Below are 21,984 nucleotides of genomic sequence, written 5' to 3'. Positions count from 1 at the left end.
CTACCCTGCAACCACACATTAAGAAACTCACTGGTAACAACAACAACAACAAATAATAATTATTACTTGTACTCTGCCCATCTGACTGGGTTGTCCCAGCCACTATGGGTGGCTTCCAGCAGAATATGAAAGAACACATGATGTATCTGACATAACTCCCATATCTACAGATTGTTAAGCATGTTGCACAAGCCGCATACATACCTTTTTAAGGCAATTGATGAGGGCTTAGAACATATGTGACTCTCCAGATGGCACTAGATTCCAATTCCCATCAGCCCTAGGTCAGCATGGTCAATGGTTAGAGGCGATGGGAGTTGTAATGCTGCAATATCTGGAGGGCCACGGGTTCCCCATCCATGTCTTAGAACATGGCTTCTCAAATGGGTCTCCAACTGTTTTTGGACTACAATTCCCATCATGCTGGCCACTGGTCCTGCAAGCTAGAGATGATGGGAGTTGTAATAATAATAATATTTTTTATTTATACCCCGCCCTCCCCAGCCAAGGCCAGGCTCAGGGTGGCTAACAAGCAATAATAAAAACAAGTTGAATGAATACAACTTAAAAACAAGATTAAAATACAACATTAAAATATTGAAACATTAAAATATTAAAATGCAGCCTCATCACAGGAGGAGAAAAGAAAAAGAAAAAAGAAAGAGAGGGAGGGAATCAAACTGATTCTAAGCCAAAGGCCAGGTGGAACAATTCTGTCTTACAGGCCTTGCAGAAAGAAATCAGATCCTGCAGGGCCCTGGTCTCATGAGGCAGAGTGTTCCACCAGGCTGGAGCCAGTGTTGAAAAGGCCCTGGCTCTGGTTGAAGCTAATCTGACTTCCTTAGGGCCCGGGACCACTAGGGTGTTGCTATTTATGGACCTTGAGGCTCTCCGTGCGGCATACCGGGTGAGGTGGTCCCATAGGTACGAGGGTCCTAGGCCATGAAGGGCTTTAAAGGTAGACAAAACCTGGCTTAGAACTTCATCACTTCAAAAGTCTTTCCACGTAATTGCCCTCTGAGGCAGATATAAATGTTATAAAGTACTTCACAAGTTATGGTTCCTACATCTTTTAAGACTATGACACAATGAACATCAAGGTTTGTATTTGCCATGCAGAGAGACACATTATATTGACCTTAATTTTCATCTGCCGCCAAGTCCTGCTTCCATTTCAAAGCAGATCATTGTAGTTTACACTTGTGAGCAAATTACCAATAACAGGTAGTGGTTGTTTTTTAAAAAAGAATTATACAGAAAGGCTAGAAGTCATTGAGAATTAATAATTATTACTGTTACTACTCAGTTGTGCTTTTGTGCATCTCCTTCACACTTTGTTTACTTTCAGCTTTCTTTATTATCAACTAGTTCAGGTTTTAAATGGTGAGATATGAACCTCAGAGTTCTTATTCTGCGTGGCAACCAAAGTCATTTAATTAATAAATCAAAACTTTAACCTCGATCTTGAGTTTTGCTGCAGTTATAGCTTTTTGTTATCAGGAAACTTCAAAAGGCCTGGAGTGCCGTAAAACATTGCTAAGCTGTGTGTTTTATTTTGTTTTTTAATATCTATCTATATGTATATATTTTAAAGGAGCCATGATAAATAAGCCCATGTCATGCATTAAAAGAAGAAGAAGCCTTGTTATCCTCAGGAATTGCTTTATTTTTCTAGTTATTTCCTTGTGTGTGTGTGTGTGTGTGTGTGTGTGAAGCGCCATATTTGCGCAGGTGCGTGAAGTGCAATTTAGCGCTTCTGTGCATGCACGAGCGACGAAACCCGGAAGTAACCCTTTCTGGTACTTCCGGGTCACCGCGGGATGCAACCCGAAAAAGCGTAACATGATGCAAATGTAACATGAGGTATGACTGTATATTCTTCATATTTTAAACTTTTGGTTTATGAAAATGCATATAACAATCCCATTATACCTCCTCATATTTTTATCCCACCGTTCAGCCATATATCGTCACCAAAGAATGGTTCGCATCAATTAAAAGAGAGAGGGCGGAGCAGCTATACAAGGAAAGGGGAATGGAGTCGTTGTTAAAGAAGAGAGACCCAGTGGGGAACACTGGAACAAAGTGGTGAGTTGTAAATGAGCATCTATAGCCACCTGGAACCAAGTAGGTATTCTCATACTTGTACAAAGGTGCTGCAGCTGACTTGGCAGACCTTGCTCCTCTAACGGGCAGCAGAAGAGATCAGATAATACCTCCTCCTCTCACTTCTATAGTCTACAGCAACTCCTTTGGTCATTTGCCATGCAGTGCCACTGTACATTGCAGAAGATGTTAAGATGTGTTTGGAGTGAATGCCACACCTGTAGTGCCTCTCACCTTTGCCATATGTAGCCTGGAAGGATGTCAATGCATTGGCACTACCTTGGAGATGTGCACATTCCGGGAGAAGATCACAGGAGGCAGACAAAAGTAAAAGGTAAAAAAGCTAAAGGACCCCTGGATTGTTAAGTCCAGTCAAAGGCGACTATGGGGTTGCAGTGTTCATTTCGCTTTCAGGCCGAGGGAGCCGGCGTTTGTCCACAGACAGCTTTCGGGGTCATGTGGCCAGCATGACTTAACCGCTTCTGGCGCAACGGAACACCGTGGCGGAAACCAGAGCACTGCATGGAAACGCTGTTTACCTTCCTGCCGCAGCAGTACCTATTTATCTACTTGCACTGGCGTGCTTTCGAACTGCCTTTAAACTACCTTTAAAGCACTATGATACCACTTTGAACGGTCATGGCTCCCCCCTGCCCTCCCAAATGGGAGCTGTAGTGTGTTAGGGGTGTTGAGAGTTATTAGGAGGCACCTATTCCCCTCACAGAACTACAATTCCCAAGGTTCCCTGTTAAACCACCCTGGGACTTCTGCTGGTAGCTCTGTACAGTGGTACCTCGGGTTAAGTACTTAATTCGTTCCGTAGGTCCATACTTAACCTGAAACTGTTCTTAACCTGAAGCACTACTTTAGCTAATGGGGCCTCCTGCTGCCGCCGCGCTGCCAGAGCCCGATTTCTGTTCTCATCCTGAAGCAAAGTTCTTAACCTGAAGCACTATTTCTGGGTTAGCGGAGTCTGTAACCTGAAGCGTCTGTAACCTGAAGCGTATGTAACCTGAGGTACCACTGTACTCCTTTCATTGGTGCTGCTCTGCACCCTCACTGAATGTTTCTGCCTAGCTGTAATACAACGCTGAACTATGATAATGCTTCTTGTTTGTCTGGAATGGAGAATACAGAGAGGTGCATGAATGTGTGTAGAAACTACCCCACTGTACAAAGGTTAATTCGTATTTGTTGCTCTGCTCCTGCCTACGGCTTGCAAGAAAGTTGCTCGGAAGGGGCTCCCAGGGTGAAAATGGTTCCCCATCCCCGATGTAAAGCTAAAAAAAGAGCAAAATTGGGCAGGCAGAAATCGGCCTTATCTTTACCTTTCCGGCACGTGAGCGGAAAGAAAAGAAAAACACATGCTAGGCCACCCCAGCCACAACAGTTGCCCTCCTTATGGTGGCTTTTCCTGGCCTTGCAGGACTGTGTGGGTGCAATGATGCTCTTGGGTTAATGCACAATCCCATGCCTTAACTCTGCAGAGGTCCAACCATTGCGTCCAATCCTAAAATGAATGAATGAATGAATGAATGAATGAATGAATCCTAAAATGGTTAATGCGGCAGCAATGTCTGGGTTTTTCTTTTTTAAAAAAAACGCTATTAACTATATTTTGATGATTATATAACATATCCTGTTTTTAAAGTCTACTTTATTGCTATTTTTCATAAATATCTCATGCTCTTTTATGCAAACCGCATAGATTTTTAAAAGTTAAAAAAACCAGCAAAGGAATACATATACAAACATTTACCACCAAAATGGCAGCCTGTGTTCACTCACGCCGAGTAGAACCAGTGCTTTTCTTCTAGGAAAACAAAATAAAAGGTTCCAGTACTGTGTACCCTTGAATACCCCCAGAAAAAAAAAATACTGAGTAGAACTGATTTGTAGAAAGGAGCTTTCATGATTTGAAAACAGAGACAGTGTGTGTACTTTTGTAACCCAAGAAAATCTTTAATAATTTTTTTTAAAGTACATTTTAATTAAAAGCACAAGAAGGCATTCAGATTTGATAAGATTTCTCTGGTGAAAACCACAATGTAAGGAATTATTAAGGGAAACGGACATTTGTCTTGGATTCCCCCAGTTCTGAAAAGCGCAAGTTATTTCAGGTCAGCATAGATGTATGCTTTTAATCAGAGAACTTTGGCTCCTTTTCCTGGCACTGAGCAAGGAAACACACTATAATATTCCCAACAGCATAGGCAGTGGAATGGATCAATGCATTGGTTAGGATAATAACTTAAGAGCACTTGTGCCTTATATGAGGCCGCAAGCTTCTTCCTGCTCTCCGTGCTTCCAATTAGAATTTAGGCCCTCATTCCGGCTGGATACAGCGGCAAGGCTTGCAGACACCTAGGGCTAAATAAGCCAACCAGCAGAGGCCAAGAGGGTTGTCAAAGTAGGGTACATCTAATATATTGAGTTGACAGAGAGCAACCTCATTATTGCTGAAACGTGCTCTCTTCCTGCTAACCTCTTTGATCCTCTGTCTCCCGTGCCTTTTCAAACCCCCTCCCCACAGCTCAATAAGGATTATTCTCCCTTGCACACTCATAAGGGTTTTTAAAGCCTGGGTAGTTGCATTTTAAGAGCTCTACCTTAGTCATAATAATCCCCCGGTGCTCAACAAGATGCTGGAAAGGCGGATGAGTTGTTTATTCATAAAGCTCCACAGCTCCCACCCACAGGGCTTTCAACCGGGTTTCTGGTGGGAGCAAGAAACCTAGTTGGCTTAATGAGAAATAACTGCATAGCCCTCACTATGCAAATATCTACATTCTGACTGGCTGAAATAAAGAGGCGGGGCCATGCAAGGGGCAGGAAGTGAGGTTCTCCATTGCAAACCTTTTGCTATGCAACGGTCTTTCTTTTCCTCATTTAACTTGGAATGGCCAAGTCTGTCACTTTTGGATTCCCTTAATTTCTCTGTTTCCCAATCTTTAATTCAGTCCATATTTCCAAATCAGCTTGCGATCCCCCACCCTGCATCAAATCCTTGTAAAAATCATCAGCATTTTCCTGCACATCTCTTCTCATATACACAGGATGTCATTTTAGCCTAATATACACATTTCCGCCAGCAAGCTCTCCTAATGTAATGCCCGTTGTTGTATTTTAATTATTAATGGCATTTTCATCAATGCATCCATTCATTTCAAAATGCACATTTCCCCCAAAGTTAGGTATATAGTGGTACCTCGGGTTAAGTACTTAATTCGTTCTGGAGGTCCACTCTTAAGCTGAAACTGTTCTTAACCTGAAGCACCACTTTAGCTAATGCAGCCTCCTGCTGCCGCTGCTCAATTTCTGTCCTCATCCTGAGGTAAAGTTCTTAACCCGAGGTAATATTTCTAGGTTAGCGGAGTTTGTAAGTTAAAGTGTATGTAATTTGAAGTGTATGTAACCCGAGGTACCACTGTATATCTTTGGCAGGACTTGAAAGGTCAAAACATCCCTGCATAGGGGGGTCCATCCAGCCCCCCATCTCCAAGCCAAACAGAACTCCATCTCTCCAAATCTGACTTTTTCCAGGTTCATTCATCAAATCCAACAACTCATGTTCCTGCTGGGCCACAGCTCCCTCCGTCTCTGCCACCCGAGGTCCAGCAACAACCTCCTCCCTCATCTCATCTGTCAAAGCACATTCCTGGATTAATTCCTGAGTGGGTTCTATATAGGTACCCACTGCCTGTCCAAAATTTCCGATCGCAACAGTCATCAAATCCATCTTCTCGTGTAACTGTTCCAATAAAGCACTTGTCTTGCAAAAGGCAAGCACCAGAGCCTCTGAGCACATTCTTGTTCAAGGTCGAAGTCTGGTCCCACGATCTTTAATCTTTACAGCTGCAAAGCTCCCCAGTTCGACTTTAATAACAGTTTCACAAGCTCCCTCTAGGAGAAACAATTTCTATTTGTATCCATCTTTTTTTATATATATAAAAAAAAGCAGATCTAGCAACAAAGTTTTCCTTTTTCAGATATTTTGTCAATATTTTGTTTCTTTTAAATGCGAAAGGGAACAATGGAATCAATATGTTTATCTTCTTTTAACTATCTGTCAAAAACGTTTGTCCATAGTCAATGAACTTCTCCAAAACGTCTGTCTTGACACCCCGCTCCCAGGTTCAAGACGGTGGAAAATTACCTTTCTTTACTCTCTCTTCTGCAGGTTTAAACAGTCTAAAAAGGTTCCCCCCTCTTCTCCTGCTTCCAAGGGGGGTTCAGTAATTTTAAATGATGAAAATTTAGTCCTTTACAAACGACTTTCTAAACTCTAGCTTGCCATGTCTTTGCTTCAATCTATCTACAAAACCGGAAGGCGGACTTCCTGTTTAGACCTTCCCACTTTCGGTGCCTAATTAAGAAATTTCATAGTCCAATTTTCCGTTCTACTCACGGGCAGTTGTTTAAAATCCAATTATCCACAGGAAAAAGTCAGCGCTCTCTGGCAACAGCAATGCGGCTTCACTCCGTGAAAGAAGCAGTTGATTCAAAGCACCGCGCCACTCACCCCACGTCGCTCCGGATCCCCAAAACAGGGTTTACCCGTGAGTGGGGGGGGCGCAAAGGTGCCAGCCGAATCCCACGTCCACAGGCTTCTCCCGCCTATGGTTTTTGATGGGTCTCCGCCTCGCCGTGGCGGTTCAGACCCTGTTTTCCACGGAGCGGATTCCTCCCGGAGGAAATCCGCCATTGCCAGAGGCGCCAACCCGGAAGTTAACCCGAGGTAATATTTCTGGGTTAGCGGAGTTTGTAACCTAAAGTGTATGTAATTTGAAGTGTATGTAACCCGAGGTACCACTGTATATCTTTGGCTGGACAACTGCACTGCAAAATTTGGAGATGTGCACATTTTGAAGTCTAGTCATGATTTGGCTTGTATAGTGGTACCTCGGGTTACATACGCTCCAGGTTACATACGCTTCAGGTTACAGACTCCACTAACCCAGAAATAGTGCCTCAGGTTAAGAACTTTGCTTCAGGATGAGAACAGAAATCGGGCTCCGGCGGCGCGGCGGCAGCAGGAGGCCCCATTAGCTAAAGTGGTGCTTCAGGTTAAGAACAGTTTCAGGTTAAGAACAGACCTCCAGAACAAATTAAGTACTTAACCCGAGGTACCACTGTATATTGTTTGGGGAAGAGTGAATGAAGCAGGTTCGCATAAAAATGCAAATGAATCCGAATTCCTGCTCCCGCCCCTACATTTGACATCTCATAATGAGGTTCAACACCCTTCCACTTTCTCTTTTGCATTCCTTCAAACACAAACACATACGTTTTTCCCAGACACTCCCTCCAAAGAGCAACGGTTTAGATATTCGTATTCAGAACGTTGGCAAAACAACAACAAGCGAGGAACTCATCCATCAAACTGAATTATGCAGTCACCTGATCCGGCAAGTGAGATCTGCATGCAAAAACGGGTTTGCGTGCCTGCAGCTGATCCATATTGCATCCAGGGCAACGAAATGTTGCCAGAATCATTCAGTTCAATTTCTCTGAGAATGTGTGAGTGAGTGACAGCGAGAGAGAGAAATGACTTGCACATGACTAGGGCTTGGATTGTGGCCCCTGGTTGCTTTTCAACATTTCAAAAATAATATTAATGCAAAGTCATACTCTAACTTTTGTTTGATCTGCTTTTGGTTGAGAATTATAACCTAGAATAGAATCATAGAATCATAGAATCATAGAGTTGGAAAAGACCACAAGGGCCATCGAGTCCAACCCCCTGCCAAGCAGGAACACCATCAGAGCACTCCTGACATATGGTTGTCAAGCCTCTGCTTAAAGACCTCCAAAGAAGGAGACTCCACCACACTCCTTGGCAGCAAATTCCACTGTCGAACCTGAAGTCATAAATGATACATCATTAATTTAAATTATATAATTATCAGCACCTTTCTGGCTACTAAAAGCTAGTCAATGTAAGGAGGCTATAAATTGCCAGGCCTTGCTTAGAGAAGTCTCACTGAAATGAATGAGCATGAATATGTTAGGGCCATTAATTTCAGAACGTCTAACTCTATAAGTACAACTTAAGTTAACAGCACACTAAATCTGGGCTTTGTCAAATCACAAAAATAAGGGATGCACATTTGTATCTCACTGATTACATGGGTTTTTGGGCCCAGTTTATACTTTCAGTGCAGCTTAGATAACTATAGTCCATTTCCCCAATTAATTGCCAAGTTGGCTTGCATTTAGATAGAAAGGTATTTAATGCATACAATGCCATAAAAAGCTCAAACCTTAACAATAATCCAAAACACCGTGCTACACTGCAATAATAAAGCCAGCAGTGGTAAAACCAAGCAAGAAACTGACCAGCCAGTAAACAGAAAAGGCATGGAGAAAAACTGTAAAACAGACACATTACTGGTGCATGGTTCAGCTATTTTTTTCCAAAGTGTGTTCAGCAATTGGGACAGGACAACTGAGAAGGCACTTTCTCCCAGAACCGCTCAGCTCATCTCCAATGACAGAACAGTACCTTTAATGAAGTTCCCAGAAAACAGGCAGATTTTATAACCACACTACATATATAACTAAGGGGTGCAGGTGGCGCTGTAGTGTAAACCACTGAGCCTCTTGGGCTTGCCGATCAGAAGGTTGGCGGTTCAAATCTCCGTGAGGGGGTGAGATCCCGTTGCTCGGTCCCTGCTGCTGCCAACCTAGCAGTTCGAAAGCACGTCAAAGTGCAAGTAGATAAATAGGTACCGCTCTGGCCGGAAGGTAAATGGTGTTTCCGTGCGCTGCTCTGGTTTTGCTAGAAGCAGCTTAGTCATGTTGGCCACATGACCCAGAAAAACTGTCTGCGGACAAACGTCAGCTCCCTCGGCCAGTAAAGCGAGATGAGCGTCGCAACCCCAGAGTTGTTCGCGACTGGACCTAATGGTCAGGGGTCCCTTTACCTTTACGTATATAACTATGTGGCACCAGTGGGCATCAGCCCAACACTTCTTACAGTGCAAAGCCAGGAATTTTGGGAATCTGGCACTGGGATTCTTAGTATATTGAGGGCCTTGGCACTGGCTCAATGATGCCACCCTTCCGAGAGAACTTACAAGCATATAACTAATCGCCCCTAACGTTGAATGGCCATTTTTGCACTTGACTGAGTTGTGAACTATTACACCACCAGCAACCATAGTCAGTTTAAACGATGCCACCTCTCTATGTGAACATCCCCCCTCGAGCATGTATAACCTTATTGCCACTGAATCTCAACAGCCATTCTGCCAATCAAACACTGACAAAAGGCTTTGACCGAAAGTAGTAAAACACCTGTTTGAAGATAATCTTCGGGAAAGATTAGATAATCTTCAGGGGGGAAATTGCACCAGTTAGCCTGCTATTCATTCAAACTCAACTGGCTTTACAGCAAAAGCAGTGATTCAGCGATACATCCCCCCCCCCCCTTCACGAAAGGTTCTTACTCCTGGCAAAGTCCTAGATGCACATGGTCAATTGCACATCAGATTTAGGTAGCTTGTGCATGATTTTCTCTGCTGGATACATAAATCGCTTTCCAGGAGATAAAAATCAGGAAGGGATTAGCCAGGGATGAATAAGTGATATGAACACACACACACACACACACACACACACACCCCTTCTGAATTTCTATGAGAAGCTCGATATATACACCCCTTCTCACATTACAAAACATTTGATGGAACTCGCTACTACGTGTGTGTGTGTGTGTGCGTGTACAATTAAAAATCAGGAAGGTTTGCTCCTGAGAAGGGAAGCTGACATGATCTATTGATCATGAGAACTGCTCTCTAGTCAAGTATCCACTTCTGTGGCAATGGATGTGCTTCTGAGACAAGGGCGAACAATTCCCTCTAAGAGCATTGCTTGTGTTCGAGACAAAACAATACCTGTAACGTATCACTGAGGACCATTAATGTAACAAAGTACCTGGTAACATTTCACCAGAGGATAACGGGAGATTCCTGAGAGGAGCCGCCATGGAACGAAGGCAACTTTTCAAATCTATTTATCAACCACTCAATGTTCTGGTCTTTTAAACTCAAGGAAAAACAAATGGAATACAGGAAACAATGACAGGCAATCAATAGACAAAGACAAATAAATAGAGCTGAATGCAGACGTCTGATGCTGGTGCTGTGTGGCGCATAAAAGCAGCCCGGAACGATTTGAAACCGAATCAAGAACTAAGACCATTTGGCTCAAGACAGTTTGCTTCCAGACAACCCTATTACATGTGCAGAGGCCAACTGGACTTGCAGCTGATGGTAACTTCAGCTAAGAGGGACAGGGACAGATCAGGCAGAGGTAAATGGCCTGGTGGCTCAGGCGAAAGGCTGGAGGGGCTATCACTGTTCCCTCAACCTTACAACCCAGCAAGCCCAATGGTAGGGCTGGCCCTGTTGCAAACTAAGCCTATGAGGTTTATGAAAGTCATCTCTTTCTTCCTTGCTGCTCATTACGCCTAGAAGTGTCACCCAGGAAATGTACCTCTCGTTTCCTGCAAATCCTTCCTCAAAGCCCATGTTTTCCATGAAGCCTTTATCCCAGCTCCTTACTCCCCGTTAGGATTGGGATGATCGGTATATTTCCAGTCCATGATATAGCTTCACATGCACTTATTCATAAGTCTGTTCCATCCATTGGCTGTGAATCTTGGAAGAACTGCTGCCTGCTTTTCAGGTTTTTTTTCACCTCGCCTGGGAGGACTGACTCCAGCTACAAAAAGGCTGGGGAAGAGGGTTGCTGTTGCTATTTTGCAACTTTATTTTAGATCTTCTTGCAATTTATGTGGAAATTGTTCAGTTTGGTTGTGCATTTTAAAATTGTTTTAGTTATTGTTTATGACTACTTTTGTTATGCATTTTTTTTTTCACGTTCTAAGCCGCATTGAGCATGATTTGAACTGTGGAAAGGCAGCACACACTCACCACCTCCTCCTGTACTAAATGAACTGCAGAAATGCTGCCCTGTACTCCCAACAAATTAGGAGCCCCTTTTAGAAGTTTAGGAGAGTGTTCTAAATACTCAGGGAACACATATATCTTAGCACCTGACTTGATAGGTGTGTATATGTTAAGGGGAATGAGCTAAGCTGAGTAGTTAATATGCGTAACAATGAGCCAGACCTCACGGAGAATGTGCACACAATTCATCAATGAAGAGAGAACTGTGCACATTTCACAGGCGACATGCATTATCTTCAGCAGGCCTTGGAGAATGTTCACATTTAGGTGGAATTTTGTACTGGTCATTCTGCATAATCCCCCATAGGTCTTGGGGAATGTGCAAGTCTTGGCTGTGTTTTGTAAATTCTACATAATCTCCAACAGGCTTTGGGTGTGTGTGTACATTTTGTGCATTCTCTAGGCAATGTGTACATTCTCCAGTCAGTATATGTCGTCTCCAAGAAACATGCCTTTTTTTCTTATATGTGGTTCAGAAGTCTGTGATCTGGACCCCCTGGGCTGCTTCTGACCCACAGCCTAATCTTACGAGGCCTGCAACATACCCTGCACAAGGGGGGGGGGGTATAAGATATAAAACATATAATTTGGGCAATCTCATAGTGAGATGTTGAAATTGTAGCAAAGTCGTAGACATCAACACCAAAACATTCAAACACAGGAAAGAGAGTTATTTCACACAGAATATTTTTCTGTTTTGTTTTAATTTACATTGTGTTTGTTCTATAGTAGTCCAAATTTTTGCTCGTTCTAATCTTTACAGCTTTCCCATTTTATACTTAACGTAACATCAGTCAATGTCAGTTGTTGGGCAGTATAAAAAAGACTGCTAATATATAAATAAAGCAACCAATCCTAATCCGGTAATGCAGCTGTCATCACTGCTAACGGAATTTATCAAACGCAGATTCAAGGACTTTTAAATGATGAAGACAGAAGCCAACATATTTTAGACCAGTCCTGAGGCTGCTCTGCTATTAAAGGGGAAGAATTGAGTCCAACAGAGACCAAATTTAAGCTAGGGGAGGCTGGCAGGGTGCCATTACATTGCTATTAATACCACTCAAATGAACTGAAAATGTACTGAATGGTACCTGATGATCTAGTGTGAGCAGATATTAGTGCTAGGTTAGGAATGCTACTCAGGCCCACTAAAGATATTGGAACTGTATGCTCTGTGCAGCAGCGCTAAGACAATTACTCTAAAACAGAGAGGGAAAACTTGAAAGAAATTTGGTATTTGTGTTTTCTCTTTTTTCTTTTCTTGCTGTATCAATTAAAAAGGAAAAAAGAAAGTCATACCAAGCAGCAAATAACACAAAATATTAAACTCTAGGGAAAGTAAGAGAGCCGTATTAAATCACAGCACAATACAGGATTAAAAGTATCAGATTTTAAAAGTCGTTGAAGATAAAAAAGTCTAGCACCAAAAAGACATTGAAACAGACAACAGGCAAGCCTCTCTGGGCAGGATATGCCATAAACAAGGGGCCACTGCTGATAAGGCCCTGTTGTTTTTTTGCAGGTACAAGGTATGCAATATCAAACCTTACAGAGCACTCCGGTAAGGCTTCCACTGATGATCTCAGCGCACCCACAAGGACATACAACAAGAGGCAATCCTTCAGATACCATGGTCCCAAGCCATGACTCTGATGCTGATCTATCTAATCTTCTAATCTAATCTAACCCATCTAATCTTAGAGCAATCTTTTACATTGTTTTTAGCTCTACATTTAATGGTATACTTAACGTATTTTACTGTGTTTTATGTGCTGTGTTTTCTTCTTATCTTCTCTACCGGTCATTGACTGAAATAAAATATATACATTTCCACATCAGGGTTTTTTTAAATCCCCATGAAAAATGTTAAGCATTTTGTTTCCAATTCCTAATTCACATGGGTTAATATGCAATTTTGCCTAATATACACATTAATGCAATGCCATTTCTCCAATACAGTGCATTTTGTATGGTTCTTTTCACTAATATATGCATTTTATTGACACTTCTGTACACATTATTGGCTAGAGAGCTACTTGCAAAATTTGGAGAAGTGGGAATTTCAAAGGCTGTTTCAGTTCTATTGATTCGGAAAGTGCAAATAAGGTGGGTTTGCTTTTAATTAAGAACTTAATTAAAAATCCCCCTTCCTTACTTAAGAGTAGACATGTACAGGATTGTGCTATAAATTTCTCACCAAAGTCATAGCTCTCCCCCTCCTTCCTTCCCAAATATAAAATCCGATGCAATAATATTATTGCCCTTCCTCACTTTGTTATTAAATCTTTCTTGAATTACTGTTCTGTATTTTTGCCTTGGGCCTTGAAACTGATGCATAGTGGTGTTTTGGCAGGGAAAGAATAATCTGCAATATTTCTAACAATATAACTTCTAATTAAAAAATGGCTACATCTGCTAATTAATATGTTTCCAACAGAGAATCATATGTGCATATGCTCCGGCACTTAGAAATACCTGTCATTAAGACTGCAAGAGTTTTGATTCTATTTAATCCTCAGACAGAATCTAAACCTCCACAAGGACAGACAGCAAGGCGGGGGGGGGGGGGCTGGGCAATTTTCTACATTAGCTCTCGATCCGATAACTGGGAGTACCCAGCATGGGGTGTAGGATATATGATATACTGCTGCATCTGCAACTAAGCACGACAAGGACTCATTTAAAAAAATTAAAAATTATGTGAGGGCATTTGTTCTTTTTAAGCATTTCCTGGACCAGAATGATCGGCTAAAAATGGAATATAACCATTCCTAAAGATTATGACATGAGTTAAGTATTGTGAATTTAGGAAAACTGTTCTGGTTGTCTCACCTCAGAAAGGGGATTGTAGAACTGGAAAATGTTCAGGAAAAGGACAACCAAAATGAGGTTGGAGCAACTCCCCAAGAACATAAAGTTGTTTGGGACTACAACTTGCTGGGGCTGCTGGGAGTTGTAGTCCCAAACATGTGTAGGGATACAAGGTTGCTGATGGCCTGTTTTAATGCTATCTCCAGAATCAGAGACAATATGCCTCTGAAGGCCCATTGGTAGGGAACAGCAGTGTCATTTCCCACTTGTGGGAGTTTCCTGGGTGCATCTGGTTGGTAAAGGTAAAGGTAAAGGACCCCTGGACAGTTAAGTCCAGTCAAAGGTGACTATGGGGTTGCAGCACTCATCTTGCTTTCAGGCCGAGGGAGCCGGTGTTTGTCCACAGGCAGCTTTCTGGGTCATGTGGCCAATACGTCTAAACCACTTCTGGCGCAACGGGACACCATGACGGAAACTAGAGCGCATAGAAGCACCGTTTACCTTCCCGCCGCAGCGGTACCTATTTGTCTACTTGCACTTTGACGTGCTTTCGAACTGCTAGGTTGGCAGGAACTGGGACAGAGCAACGGGAGCTCACCCCGTCATGGGGATTCGAACCGCTGACCTTCTGATCGGCAAGCCCAAGAGGTTCAGTGGTTTAGACCACAGCGCCACCTGTGTCCCTAGTTGACTACATTGGAAAACAGGATGCTGGACTACATAGATCCAGCAGGGTTCTTCTTATGTTCTCAAGTGAAACTGCATAGCTTTAATTAAAGCAAAGAGTTCCAGCATACAACACCTGCATTCATCTGCTTGCCTGCTTGTTTTCAGGTTCAATTTGAAGCGCTAGTATTAACCTTGAAAGCTTTCAATGGCTTAGGTTCCAAACCTGCCCCCATACAAACCTGCCCATAGTTTAAGATTGGAAGCCCTACTATCTATCCCATTCATACATGATGTTAAGCAGGTGAGTACAAGAGGCTAAGGCAAGCATCCCCAACCTTCGGCCCTCCAGATGTTTTGGACTACAATTCCCATCATCCCTGACCACTGGTCCTGTTAACTAGGGATCATGGGAGTTGTAGGCAAAAACATCTGGAGGGCCACAGGTTGGGGGTGCCTGGGCTAAGGCTATCTCAGCTTTGGAACACCAGGGGATTCACCAGGTTCCCTCTTGTCCCCATCAGAAGGTAAGAGCATCCCACTCCACACAAGGGACTCAGCTACATCGGTAAAGAAAAACTGCTTTACATGCATTATAACAGATGGCGCTGTGGAGCCCTGTCTTTCTCCAACATGATTTCCCCTTATGAAGTTTAGAACGCATTTTCCTGAAATGCATTTTTGATACGTCTAGCTCAAGTCAAGGTGGCTTTTACAGAATGGTCTACTGTTTTACAGAGTTTATTGCTGGTTTTAATTATTGTTGTTTATGAGGTTGTTTGAATGAATATGTAATTTGAATCGTGGGGGTGTGTTTAACTTTGGGTTGTATCCAGTGCAAGTGCTACTCAAAGAAGCCCCAGTGAAATGAATGAACCTAAGTTAGGGCTCACCCATGCTTCCACTTGTCCCCTGCCTAGAAAAAACGGAGCTGTGAGCTTTCCACTTGCCGTGTTAAGTTTCGCAGGGAAAACCCACTATTTAGAGCTAAATCGAAGCAAATGTCAAGTTCAAGAAAATACAAATTGCTGTTTGCTCCTATAGAGTAATAAAGAGGGGAATGCAACGGGACGAGAGGAAGTGTGGATAACTCCTCTGTTGTGTCCATTAACTTCATTTGGTCTGCAACCCTATATAATTTATTTGGGGGGTTTACTTCATTGCAAGTTGCTTTGGCTATTATTTTAACAGAGATGTCTGATGCAATTATTAGTGATGCTTTGCTAAAATAAACTAGCCAGGGACTCTCATCTCCTGCGATAAAACAATGAAAGGAAGGAGCTAGTCAAATCCGTAATCAGTTGTGCTTGCAGCAACTGACTTTTCAACGCACCCACCCACCCGGTTTTACTGGCAACTGCAAATGGAGAATGGTGCACTTCATTAATGTCTTGATCCCTATTATGATCACATGGCATAAAGCTTATTGCAATTACCGTTCCTTGGTTGGCGGAAGCAACCACCATTTTAAATCGAGTCACTGAGTCAGACAGGGTTTCTAAATTATTCTTATTGACTATAATTTTCAATTAGAGCAAATAAAAGCATTAAATGACCTTTAACCTGGTTTTTGCTCTAACAGATGAGGGCTAAATTTATTGTGACAGCCCCTAATCACAGGCAGCGCTGCCTGTGATTCAATGGGCCTGGTATCTCAGCCACTGAAGGCTGAGCTGGTTAGGCTGTTGCGTGCTCAGACCCAGAAACCTCCCCCCTAAATAAATTCACGCTTGACTCAAAGCAAAAGCACTCAGGGGCTGAAGGCCCCGCGGGGCAAAAGCCCCTCTAAAGGGGAGGAAAGGGAAAGGAAGGGGAAGGAGCAAAATTAACAAAGGAGGGGAAAGGAAATAAATTGGATTTGGGAAAGAAGGGAAAACGGAAAGATATCACCAGGACGATCCATCAAAGGTAAATCGCTCTCTCTCGGCTGCACAGTGGACATGCTGTTGCTGTTCCGAATGCACGTGCCGAAAGAGGAAGCTCTGGGTCACATGCATGGGTATATATAGGTCCCTCAACCCGTTTGGACTGCACCCCATTAACCAGACTGAACCCAGCATCGAGGGACCTACCAATCGGGTGTTGTGGCTGACCAATCTTACCCACCCACAACACAGGGGTTCGGTTTCCAGGTCTCACCACAACATGTGCCCTCTTTAAGGGAGGACACAATTTACGGGAGGAGGTCGTATTAGAGAGGAACGCTTGCTAGTTTTGTAGGGAGTGGAGGCCTTTTCAGGTGACAAAACTGACACTGCTTTTGCACACAGCTTTACTATTGCCTCCAAAACAATTGTTCACACTGAATGCACCATTCTCCAAGCCTTAGGGGGGAATGAGATGTCATGAGAGACACAGCACAGCTACAACCCATTAGCTTCTTAACTCCCTTCCAATGTCTGGCTCCATGACTGCCAATGTACAGCAATCATTGTTATGTTCTTGGACTCCAAAACCTATCAGCCCCAGCCTGCATGTGCAATGCTCAGGGATGATAAGATTTGTAGTCCAGCTACATCTGGAGGGCACTATGTTGGCTGTCCCTGGTCTACTTTACCCCAGACATCACGTCATTGCACTGTATATTGTTGCAAACTCCAACTAGCCAATCATACACTGCGTAGCACAACGATGCTGTCATGTTATGGCTTGTGTTAAACTTAAAATATTGTCAGATAATGACAATGTCAGATAATGTATCATATAAGTTCCACTCTTACTGCTTAGTGTAGTGTGAATATGTATGTGTATTTTGGTGACTGTATTATTATATGGCAGGGGATTGCAATGTTTGTGAGATTTTCATGACATACAGTGGTACCTCAGGTTACATACGCTTCAGTTTACAGACTCTGCTAACCCAGAAATAGTGCTTCAGGTTAAGAACTTTGCTTCAGGATGAGAATAGAAATCGTGCTCCAGCAGCGCGACGGCAGCAGGAGGCCCCATTAGCTAAAGTGGTGCTTCAGGTTAAGAACAGTTTCAGGTTAAGTACGAACGAATTAAGTACTTAACCTGAGGTACCACTGTACTGCGTTTGTGCTGCATTAGATGTATTTTGGTGGTGTTTGTTTTGTGGTTCTGAGTTGTTCTACTGAGGAACATTGTTCAGAGGCATTTATTAACAGCTACTTAAAATGTGAGAATATTATTACTATTGGCAGCAGCATTCTTTGATTTTGAACGTGGAATTTGCATTGCATTTCTTCTACTGCTTCTCTTTTTTTGTAGGTATAATGTTATTAGCTTCTAAATTATGATTCGGCTTCCACATGTGTCTCAAGGAAATTTACAAATATATCAGAAAAACAGCTAAAAATAGTTCTGATACGAAGGCAAAATAAAAATTAAACACAGATTTTTACAAGGAATGCAGAATGAGCACCTACAGCACCTAAGACGTTTTCCTCCAGCTGGAAACGCTTGTCAAAGCAAAAGTGTAATGTAAACATTGCATTTGTAAGTTGCTTACGGATTTCTGTTGAAATATGAAACAGTATACAGTATACATTAAGCAATTAAATATATAAAACAATTCTCCTTGGTAAAGACATTGTATTAAAGGGACACAAGCTATAGAGAAAAATGTACCATGTGTCAAGCTCTTTATAACACACACACACACACACACTGGCAGCACTTTGTTCATTTTTAGTTGCTCAGCTGCACATTTTATGCACCTGTCACTTTTTGTTCATTTTGGGACATCGCACTGTGCTGTATCATAGATATATAAAAGAAATGAAAATGCTCATAAAATAAAGAACAGGAAACAGAACCACAGGAAATATTTCCTGTCTGAGTAAACACTGGCTTCCTGATAGCATTCCTGTAAAGTGGCCAGGGTTGGTAGGAGGGCAATGCAACTAAATGATAAGCCCACTGTACCAACGCCATGGGATACAGGGATGTGGGGAAGGGGACAAAGGAGATGGGGAGCCAACAGGTGAGCCGCTAGTGGGAACAGCTGACTAGCTGTGGAAACCATGGGTGGCAGACCGGCTCTACCATTAAGCAAAGTGAGGCAACTGCCTTGAGTGGCTAATGTGAGGAGTCATGGAAAGCCAATCAATTGTTTACTTTCCCTGCCAGGGAGGGTGAGGGTAACATGCTTGCAGAATTTTATGCCTCAGGCGGCAATATCGTTTGATCAGCCTTGGGTCTCATGCGCCTTGACTTGCAGAGCACGGGAGCGCCATTTGCAGCTCTGTCTCAGACAACAAAATGTCTTGGACCAGCCTTGGTGGCCATCATGCTTTTCTGGTAGTTTGGCAGGAGAGGGGGGAAAGGAGTCTGGGGCTACAGGCAGCAGCGTCCGAAACATTTCCTCAGCCAGGAGCAAAGACTGAAACCCACTCGAAAAGAAAGGCAGAGTCGTGAGCAAGAGCCCACTTAGTAGAGTGTAGGGATTGGAAAAGGAAATGGGAACCAACTTAGAGGGCTTCCTGTAAGAGGCATATGGAGGGTCTCCTGAACTGCTTTCTCAGCAAACATGGAAGAATGAAGGAAAAGAGTAATAGGTGCTTTCTGACTTCTGCAATCTTGAACAACCAACTGGAGTGAGGGCTGCAAGGTCACACAAACCCTACAACATTGTCTATGTAGATTTTATAGGTGCCATGTTTTGTCATACTCCAGCATGGCACAAAAACACCCCACAATTTATGCAGATGAAGGGGGTGGAAATATGCAGATATGGGAAGGCTTGGTTTTCAATGGCTCTCACTGGTTTTTCAACAGCCAAAGTGAACAATATGTAGTGGATAGAACCAATTTGGCCAGAATTGTCTAGCCAACTCCACCATTAGGCAGACAAACACAACTACCCTGGACAGCAGATGTTGAGGGGCAGCAGCAGCCCTCAGGCACCCCTCTCTGTTGCCATGTGCAGCCTCAGGGGCAGTGGAGGACGCTGGTGAACAAGTAAAGAGGAAAGTGACAGTCCAGTCTGCTTCTGTACACAGAAAGGGAAGGAAGAACCATTTTGCCCTGTGTTCAGGCAACAAAATGTCTTCAGGCGGCCCTGTGAAAGTCTAGTTTCATCCAGAAAAGCCATCGCTGCCTTTTGACTAATTCAGCGCTGCATGTTCAGATGGAGTGTCAAAGAAAAACATTGCGCTGTCAGTGCCTACGGAATAGAAATTACTCACTTTATAATCTCCCGAATTTCTCAATTTGCATAAAAATAACGATGCTGTTGCCAAGGTTTTCAGGCTGAAATACTAAGTTAGATAGTCCCGCTATATATTATGGCAGACTGATTATTGAATATAAGATGAGCTCTAAATGCACCCCATAAATTCAAATTTAGGAGAAATCCCTGTATACAAATTAGAGCGGCGCTTCACCTGTGTTTGGGAGTTTTTGCTTTTTACAAAGCCTGGGTTGCCACCTATGTAGCCATACTGAAACTATAGACAGCATGGGTGTGCATTAACAGCACGATCCTGTGTATGGGTTTGCTCAGAGGTAAGTCCCCCTGTGTTCTGCTTATTCCCAGGTAAACATACCCTGAAATGCAGAAATGGATATGTTGCAACAATTTCTAAAAAATAGGTAGACATCCAAAAGAGGTGCTGGAGGAAGAGATTCCTTAGGCCCAGAATGAATGAAAACATTTGACTGAAATGTATGTATGTATGTATGTATGTATTTGAACTGTAACATTGTTGTGGTCACAGGAATCCGGCCTCCTATTCAGATTCCTTACCAAATGTCGATAAAAGAGGGGTTTTCATTTCCCGCAGCCTGTTTGATATACCACAGACATTCCCGCACATGACATTAGGGCACAGCGTTGAATGCACATTAATTTTAAACATGTTAAACTCGGTGCAGTACATCAATATCGACATCTGACATTTTATGTGACCCTCCTATGCAAAAGGAGAAAGTGCTCGGAACATGAAAGAGCTTATTCTAATGGAAAAGCTTTTTAAGACATATCACTCAAAAATGCGCTATTTCTAGTGACAGTTTCAACTTCAGAACATGGCTCCTTATTCTCCAAGGCACTTCAAACACCTTATTCCTTTTGTTAGACCAATATGCTGTGTGTGCTAATGACGACTCCTGTAACTAGCTGGAGACATTTTGCTGCAACTCCGCTTCCATCCCACAAGTACGTCCAAAGATGTGATTTAAAAAATAATTTTTAAAAAGCTTTGATGCAATACAGAGAAAGAGAATGCCAAAATACACCTCATTATTGTACACTTTAAATAAGATCAAAATGGTAAAAATGGAAGACAAGCAGCTAAGAGTGCAAAAAATGACTCTTGGGGAATTGTTGCCTAACACTGCTCCCACCAACCCCATTCTGCATTGAGCATCTAGATTTGCCATCACTCCCAGCTTCAGCGAAAAGGTGGGTGTTATGTATTGAAGTTCTCACCCTGGGCCAGCAGGGGGATACTGTAGATAGTTCAGCTCCACATATGCAAATAAGGGATCGAAAGTGACATTCAGTGATTGGTTAGTTACAGAAAATGGTTACTGTTGCGTTCTAGTGGAGCTCTATATAAGCAGGCTGGCTGAACCCTTGAGTTCAGTTCTGTTCTGGCCTGTGAATAAACAAGAGCTGTTTGAAGAATCGCTGTGTCGTCTGATATGTTCACCCACAACTTAACAGTGGGGCTGTGGCTGCATATCAGAGCACATGGCTGGCATGCAGAAGGTCCCGGGTTCACTCCACAGCACTGTCAATGAAAAGGAAAGGTAGCAGAAAACAGATCTGCCTGAGACGCCGGAAGAATGCAACCAGTCAGAACAGACAAGCTAATAGGCTGATTGTCAATATTTTGGGGGAGAGATCACAACGCACAGTGGAAATTCAAGCTCGTGCAATTAAAGTGGATGAAGGCACTCTATCACCCTAGCGCAACATTTTATTTTTTTTAAGGATTTCCTGTGGTTATACACTAAGAAGTGCAGGGTGGACAAATGATAAATAGGAAAATGTATATACACTGGGAAAGCTAACCAGGATGAATGTCCATTGTCATATAACGTTCCTGCAAAACAAATCAGGACGAATGCTCAATACAGAGCGGGCACAGTCTTAACTTTGCACAAGCTTTGTGCAGGCAAATGAGGATGAATGCTCAAATAAGCAGGTTGTCTGGAGGCAACTTCTTATGTTACAAAGAGGTGTGCAAAGAAAACTAGCCCAGAGCTGGTCGGCGCAAAAGCACTTTGATGGAAAAAGACCATCTCAACACACACCTGGTAGGGTGGACCTTGTTTAGTCCTTATCACAGAGCTTGACTACTCCAGTTACAGAAATGTGGGTGGTAACGACGACCCTTGAGCAAGTATTGCCAATAGGGGTTTTGTTGTCGTGGTTGTTTAGTTCATTAAATTTATAACCTGTCTCTTCCATTTAAATAGCTCAAGGCGGCTTGCATCAAACAACCCACTCCAA

At 42.9% G+C, this 21,984-nt stretch overlaps 1 protein-coding gene and 1 long non-coding RNA gene across 5 annotated transcripts in view; one reads left to right on the top strand and one right to left on the bottom strand.

The window, feature by feature from the left end:
* RBMS3 (RNA binding motif single stranded interacting protein 3) overlaps positions 1-21,984 on the bottom strand; it is a gene marked incomplete at its 3' end in the record, with an annotated part of 764,091 nt that overhangs the window by 727,755 nt on the left and 14,352 nt on the right. The gene's annotated exons all lie outside the window — the stretch shown is intronic.
* Positions 881-12,806, top strand: LOC308459613. Its single transcript, XR_013978223.1, has 3 exons — positions 881-958; positions 1,961-2,088; positions 12,607-12,806. It is a non-coding gene; the product is annotated as an uncharacterized lncRNA (long non-coding RNA).

This window comes from Podarcis pityusensis (assembly GCF_964106645.2).
Source record: "Podarcis pityusensis genome assembly, chromosome: 12".
Taxonomy (NCBI): Eukaryota; Metazoa; Chordata; class Lepidosauria; order Squamata; family Lacertidae; genus Podarcis; species Podarcis pityusensis.
Note: the sequence above shows the minus strand (reverse complement) of the source record. Positions and strands in the feature narration are given on the sequence as shown.